Here is an 8,276-nt window from a genome sequence, read left to right on the forward strand (position 1 = left end):
TAAAGGCGTTACGAGTCAACTCTGTGAAGGAACCGCGAGAAAAAGACAGCCAGAAATGCGTCCGGTTGCGAACGTCCGGCACTGAAAGACGTCCGGCAGCGAACGCACCACGCGCACAAGCAAGCACACGCTACGAAGCTGCTCGCACGTTCTCCTGCAGACGAACGCAGCGTGTTCTTGCTTTAGACACTGATTGTAATGAAACCTAAAACGCATTGACGCCTTCGTTTGAGACTAAACTAGGCGAACCGAGGACCAACGTGCGTGAATGGAAATGTTTGGAAACTTCTAACGCTGCCACGTCCTCAGCGTAGAGCGGCGATTTGAATCGATTGTTTTCTTTTTTTACGTCAGCGCGAATGTTGTTTGTTAGAAATTAAGGCAAGGACGCAGAAACTCGTGTAACTACTGCGCGTTAAAATGACGACCGAGCACGAAACCAACTTGCGAAAAAATAGGAAGAAGTCAACGCAAGTCTGGTCTCTTGATAGCGACAGACGAGGACTGTATACATAATGACTATTAACATAATCACATAACTGCGGACCCACGCTGCAGAGCACGAGATCGTGGGCTCTCCCTGCGGCACCGGAACGTACATAAAAAAGTAATCGTTCGGAGGTTTTACGTGCCAAAACGACGACACGATAATGAGGCACGCCGTAAGGGGGACGGGGGGCTCCGGTATAATTTTGACCACGCGGGGTTCCTTGACGTGCGCCCAATGCACGGGACACAGGCGCTTTTTGCATTTCGCCCCCATCGAAATGCGGCCGGCATTTCATCCCGCGCCCTTGGACTTCGCAGCGCAAAGCCATATAGCCACGTCAGAACCACCACGGCGAGTGGGTCTGAACGTGACAACACCTGCATTCTATACGGAGGCGTACCAAAAAAAAAAAAAAGCGTGCCGTTGGCGTCGCGTGAAGCGCGAAGCTAATGGTACGTCCACACTAGCGACAAAAACGTGCGCGACACAACGCGCGCGGCGAGCGGTGCTGTCGCGCGCGGCAAGATTCACGAAAAGCGGCAGCAACGCGCGGCAAACGCGCGAATGGGTGCGAGACCCATTTTTCGCGGCAGACGCGAAACGTCCACCAATCAGAAGCGAGCCGCTTTACGAGCCGCGCTGTTGTGGCGCCACCTGTCGCATAAGCAAAGAATCATAATCTATGGGCTCTGAGACTGAACAGTGACACGCGCGCCGTAAAATCTCAGAGGCCATTTCCAGTCAAGGGGGCTGTTTTTGTTAAGCCTTACCACACCGCCACTGAGGCGTCGACGAAGAATTCGCCTCGCAATGGAGGCGTTTTTGGAAACCGTTCGCGGATATGCGTACCTCTATGATAAATCGAGCGTCGGACAAGGAGCTGCGCGCCAACCGCTGGCACATTATGGACAGCAGTTTGGCATGACAGGTGAGTAATTTGTGAAGGTGGGGAAGCAGAGTGCGCGCCTTGCCCTCAGTGTCCCTGTACCGCACTCAAAACTTTCTCGTCCGCTGTCTGGCACGTCGGCGTCGCACAAGAACAAACAAGTATTATAGTGTTCACAGTCACCAGTAGCTCCTCGTCCGTATCCGACATGCCTGAGCGTGGCCGGCAGTGGCGCAAAAAAACACAGACACTTCCGATGGAAGACGAAATGGCGAAATGGGCAGAACGGAGAGCGCGTTGTCGCGAGAAGTATCGAATGGAACGAGACAACGCGGGACTCCACGGGACGCTGCCGCGTGCCGCAAAACGCGACTGTGGACTTGCCAGCACGCGTCTGCCGCGCGGTCGCTTGCCGCGTGCGGCGTGTCGCGCGCGTTTTTGTCGCTAGTGTGGGCGTACCATAATGCAGTGCTCAGCAGCATTGCGGAAAAATACAAATGCGTCGAGCAGTGTTAATTCTTTCGAGTAGCGCTTCGGATCGCTGGTGTCGCAGCGCGCGGACGCGGCTATTTGGATATTTAGCGCGTTTTCTTTATAACGTGAAAAAAAAAGAGATTAATTAAGCCAGACATAGCCCGCTGAGAACAACTGAGTCGGGCGTTTTAAAACACAATACTTTTCCATCAAAATTTGCGTCCTCGATTAGTAATTAAGAAGTTCGTTAAATATAGGGGTGTGTGAATATCGAAATTTTCGAATACGAATCGAATACGAATAAGGCGAAAAACTGTCTTCGAATATCGAATCGAATATCGAATATAAGTGTAGTATTAAAAAATTGCAAAACGAGGTAACAATAGCTTTATTACCCTTTTAAAATAATATTGCACTTTGCGAGGCTGCTTCAGGTTAAAGGCACTCATTATAGGTAATGCACTCAGGTAATGTCAGGTAATGCTCTGTCAGGTAAACGCGCTTGTTACAGATTATCGCGAAGGAAAATTGACTGCTCAACATGTTCAGAAAGTAAGGGCTCTCTATGCACTGTGACAACATTTGTCCAGGTAACATTTTCTAGGTGCATATTTTATTGCGCATACTTACAAAGCCCGAAAGTACATCATATATTGTTATGAAAGAGCCCTGGAATAAAGCTTGGTAAAAAAAATCGAAACTGATCATGTCTCACGGGCCTGATGCAGATAGACTGGAACAGAGCGTACACATTCATAGTAAGGTTCGTTACAGCACTTAAGATCACAGTGCTGCAACGCTGTGTCGTCGTTTTGTACCTTCTTTTGTCCTTGTTTTGTGTTGCGCTGTAACGAACCTTACTATGAATCCCAACAAACTGGCCCAACTTGACATCTTGATGCAGAGCATACAGATAATGAGCAGATCATGTGAAGCTCTCAGTGAATAAACATGTTTTTAGGAGGATGTGCAGCAAGCATATAATTCGTTAATTGCTAAATTATTCACTGTCTGTCCGAATATTCGCCGTTTCGAGCATTATTCGGCCGTCCTCGAATATTCGGGAATTTACGAATATGCATTTCTCGAATCGAATACGCTTTGAATAAAGAAAATATTCGATTCGTATTCGAAATTTCGAATATTCGCACACCCCTAGTTAAATACTCTGATCTAATTATACACAGTTCAATTGCGAAAAACAAACCTCCTAGTGGGGGACATCACTTCTGGCAGAATACCAGTACGTGCATCATCGTATATACTACATTTTGTTTTTAAGATCTTGGCTGATGTTAGCTGGGACACATTGTAGAGGGCACCAATGGAAACGTTATACGGCACTAGTGATCACAGTTGCGTCCGTTTAGCGCTTATCAAGGATGTTATTGGTTTTCCTCGGTACAAGACGAGAATCCCCCGCAGGGCCTCCTTATATTACGATGGCGACCGAAGGATTATCGCACTCCATGAATATAAAGAGAGAGAGAGAAGGAGGAGTAAATTTTAATGGAGAGAAAGGAGGAGAGGTCGGCCTGGAGAGCGTGTCTCTAGCCTGCTACTCCTCACTGGGGAATGAGGAAGTGGGAAATACAGGGAAAGGTAGGTGGCGGATGATTATGATATGGTACAATGAGATACTATATACACGTTGTCCAATATGCGGATGCGCACTGGAGACGCAATACACTAAGACTAATCTTGTCCATACAAAAAGTAATCTTGCCACAAAAAGTTTTTGCGCAAACACATTTCGCACTGACTACACGTCTCACAGCTTCTAGAGGCGATCGTCTAAACCAGTCTCACTTAAAAAGTTCAAAAGTGCTTTTATGGCACGTTGGGCACAGTCAACAATCCTCCACGCGCCCAAAAGCTTTTCTTCTGAAAAGGTGCGGGAGTCCAAGCTGTCAACTGTAGATTTGAGTTTTCTTCGTTCGGCCGCATATTGAGGGCACACGCAAAGTACGTGAGCTATTGTCTCGAGAGTGTGACAGACGCTACATTCAGGGTCCCGTGTTTGTCCAATCTTGTGAAGGTATCGGTTGGTGTATGCCACACCCAGCCGTAATCGATGAATGAGCGTTTCCTGGCTTCTCCGCAACCGAAGTGGATGCCGGAATTGTAATCCAGCGTCAAGTCTATGGAGGCGCTCTTGTCGATACTCGGGGTTGTCCCAATGTTGTGCCGTAGAAGTTTTAAGGGAGGTATGGAGCAAGGCGTTAATGTCATACCGGGAAAAATGAATTTTTACAATAGTTCCGTCAGTGTGCGCCTGTTTTGCTTCTGCGTCAGCCTGTTCGTTTCCTGCTATTCCACAATGGCCGGGAATCCACTGCAGCACGATGGTATGTCCGGAATGAGACGCCTCAGCAAAGAGAGAGAAGAAATACGGCGCATGCAAGCCCCTGCACAACAGTGGCCTCTTGTTGACTCTTCCACGAAGATGTTCCTGACGTATCTTTCTGCACGCACATCTTCTTTTCTTTTTCTTCTCGTTTTCACGCACATCCACGCGCTGTCCGTTCTTGCTTCTCCCACGAAACTGCGCATGGAGGCGTTCACTGTCAACACAAGGACTCGCCGCCGTCCCATCCGCGTGGACTTTTTCCCGCCGCAGCCGCTGTTTACCGCGGACTTCGTCGATCGGTTTCCAGTGGTTGCACCCAGCGGCGATACCGCTCAAACTCGAACTTTGCCGCGGAGACCAGGAAAAGAAAGAAAAAAAAAAAACGTGGCAGCTACAGTTCGTTCATATTGCGTTTCAGTATCGAGCTGATCACGACTCGCGGCTTGCCTCGATTTGCCGAAGTGTTTGCCGAAGTAGATGGAAGCAGGGAGGTTATCAGATGTTAGATAAAATACAGATAAGCAGAAGACAAAGTAAAGAGTATATGAATAAATAAAGGAGGATGGAGGCTAAGTATACCGGCGAACACGTTAGACAAAAAAAAAAAAAAACGCTAACCGAGCAAAGCAAACACCCGCCGCGCTGGATCAATGGGTGTGGCGTTACACTGCGGCGCGCGAGGTATCGGGTGCGATGCCCACTCGCTTCCGGACGGGGACGGAATGCAGAAACGGACGTGTAGCGTGCCGTGGAGGCGCATAAAATTAAGACTGCGCGGTATAAATCATTCGGCGAAGCCCTCCACCATTCCGCGGCCCTCATAAGCCACTGTGCACTTTCTAGACGTTATGAGTCCAATTTTAATCTTAAAGCCCAGTGCAGTAGCAGACGGAACAGACGAATAAAAAAAGAATGCGCACTGAGAAATATGATTGCGCTCTTGAATGCGCACTGAGAAAGATAAATATGATTAATAGTGGCCCGAACGAAACAAGTGCGAAGTAACCTGTGTATACACGCGGAAGTTAATATGTGTAGTGTGGCAGTAGTTCAGACGCCACTTCTATGTTCGAGACTTAGGGTTGCGGCTGCAGTCTCTTTTTCTTTTTCTTCTGGTGCCATCTGGATCCCAGCCTTCTGGACGAATCAAACACGCTAGCACGAAAAAATGAAGAAACACACAAGAGGACCTAGAAACGCGAAGCTCACGTCGTTCCACTGGTATATTAAACCTGTCCGTGAGTTGCGAGTTTATATATATATATATATATATATATATATATATATAAACTGTGTTGGGAATAAAACAATGAGCGGCTCGATACATTTACTGAAAAGCTTAGCAGCACGTGCGAATCGATTGGAAGAACTCACCGGATTGGAAAACCTCGAAAGCAAAGACCAGTTATAATATTCTTCCAAAACTACAATGAAAAACAGGAAATTATGAAAAACGCTTACAAACTTAAAGGAACTGACTTATCGGTTCAAAATGATTATTCACGCGAGACACTCCGCAAGAGAAAGTTTCTATGGGCTAGTGCCGAACGCGGGAAAAAATATGGAAAGAAAATAATGCTGATGAACTATAAGCTGAAAGTGGACAGTGAAATTTATGCTTGGGATGAAGCCACGTGTACCAGGGTCCAACTGTGCCGACGTCAGTCGAGTCTAGGCAGTGAGTGATGTCAGGCTTCCAGCGATAAGAAGCTACGCCTACTGAACCTCAATGCCCGTAGTACAGCAAATAAAAGCGACCAACTTGAAGCTCTAATCTTGGATTATAACCCGCATATTGTGGTAATCACCGAAACTTGGCTCAAAGATTAAATAAATGAAGATGTTTTTCTTCCACCGTATAACGTGTTTCGCTGCGACAGACCTTATGGACAGACTATCAAGAGATGGCGGTGTAGCTGTGTTGGTGAAGCAGGGAATCCAAGCTTTTGTTTTACCGCGTCTAAATGATCACGAGAGCGTGTCTTTAAAACTGACCTGCTGGGGCCGGTCTTTGCTTTTATTTGCGGTTTACCGACCACCTGATTCAGCACGAATGTTTTTTGCTCGACTTGGCTGATCACATGTCTAAGTAGGTTAACCATAAAATAATTCTTGCTGGTGATTTCAACCTGCCTGGATTGGATTGAATTGCAATTGTCTTGTTTCTGGTTCTGCCACTGGCACGCATTACATTTTTTGATGTTATGTTACAACATAACCTACAACAGGTAGTTACAAAACCCACGCGTGTCCAGGGTACTTGTGCTTCCATACTTGACCTGGTGTTTATCACCCAATCTATTAAACATTTTCGTGTCTCGTTGGAAGACGGGCTCTCCGATCACAATATGGTGTATTTTTCATGCAGTATCCAAAATCCCAACATCCACCTACAAAGCCTGTCTGCGTAAAAGACTTTTCGCATGCCAGGGACGAAAGTGTGCTTGATTACTTTGACCTATGCGTGAGCGATTTTAAAGGAAATGATGTGTACATACTATGGAATAAGTCTAAAGGAATGTGCACGTACCGCAAAAAAACATTTTATTCCCCATAGAATAAAGAAAATGCACAAAGGAAATCCCTGGATCACGCGTAAGGTCTTGCATCTAAAAGGAAAACTAAAGCGATTAAAACGATCACGTGTCTGCCGACACGCTGTCGCAGCTGCACAACTTGCACTGCGTCAAGCTGTGAGCCAATCAAAACGTCATTACTTTGAACACACGTGCCGAGCTTTATTCAAAACGCTCCGCAGAAGCTTTGGAGAACTTGTCCCGGAAAAACAAGCCTATCGATCAAATTAAGCACAATGAAGTTCTTGTCACCGATAAAGCAAGCATTGCTGAACATTTTTAATACATATTTCTACAGTGTTTCTTTCGAAATCCAACTCCCAAATACGGCAAACAGCTCCATCATGTCGTCCCGAAGCAAGCATTCTATCTTCTGCTGGCGTGTTATCCATGTTGTTGCTTATTCTCTCCCTTTTTTCCTCTTTTTATTTCCCTTTCCCCCCTCCCAGTGTAGGGAAGCAAAGCGGATGCTCTTCTGGTTGACCTCCCTGTCTTTCAAGTTTTTCTTTTCTCTCTCCCTCTCTCTCTTAAAACAAAAGTGTCTCCTGGTCCTGACGGGCTTCCAAATATGTTCTTGCGGCGTCATAGTGAAATAATACCCAAATTTCTTGTCGTAATTTTCCGTGCGAATCTATCAACCAACAGGGATCCTTCGGATTGGAGAGTTGCGCGGATTGTGCCAATACTTAAGAAAAGTACCGCATCATCTGTCACAAATTTTCATTCAATATCATTTACATCTTCTTCTTGTAAGCTTCTTGGGCACATTGTAGCCACTTATAAATTAAATTATGGAGTTTTACGTGCGGAAACCACTTTCTGATTATGAGGCATGCTGTAGTTGTGGACTTCGAAAATTTTGGCCACCTGGGGTTCTTTAACGGGCACCTAAATCTAAGTGCACGGGTGTTTTCGTATTTCGCCCTCATGGAAATGTGGCCTCCGTGGCCGCGATTCGATCCCGCGACCTCGTGCTTCGCAGCCCAACACCATAGCCACTGAGCAATAGCGCCTAAGCAACAGACGACAGCGCCGCGGTAGCTCAATTGGTAGAGCATCGCACGCGAAATGCGAAGGTTGTGGGTTCGGTTCCCACCTGCGGCAAGTTGTTTTCTCATCCACTTTAATGTCCGTTAATTTATCGTTTCCTTATTTCATTTATTTAAGCACTAGTATTTTACCCTATGTTGTCCTTGGTGTCAGTGTTTGTTGGCTTTTCATGATATGACTAATAAAATCGGGCCCCTCGGTTAACCCCCTTTCTTCTCATTCATTATATATATATATATATATATATATATATATATATATATATATATATATATATATATATATATATATATATATATATATATATATATATATAATTCTCGAGTTAAATAGGCAGGGCGTCAGTCGAGTGAGCTCATGAGAGAGAGAGAGAGAGAGAGAGATGCAAATGAAAGGAAGGCAGGGAGGTTAACCAGTGCCGAGTTAATCAGTGCCGATGTACTAGTAAAT

General features: G+C 45.9%; 1 non-coding gene across 1 annotated transcript; it reads left to right on the forward strand.

The window, feature by feature from the left end:
• The first annotated feature begins 7,807 nt into the window (after positions 1-7,807).
• TRNAS-CGA (transfer RNA serine (anticodon CGA)) lies at positions 7,808-7,880 on the forward strand. Its single transcript has one exon. It is a non-coding gene; the product is annotated as a tRNA-Ser (tRNA).
• The last annotated feature ends 396 nt before the right edge of the window (positions 7,881-8,276 follow it).

Source organism: Dermacentor albipictus, chromosome 10 (genome assembly GCF_038994185.2).
Source record: "Dermacentor albipictus isolate Rhodes 1998 colony chromosome 10, USDA_Dalb.pri_finalv2, whole genome shotgun sequence".
NCBI classification, from domain to species: Eukaryota; Metazoa; Arthropoda; class Arachnida; order Ixodida; family Ixodidae; genus Dermacentor; species Dermacentor albipictus.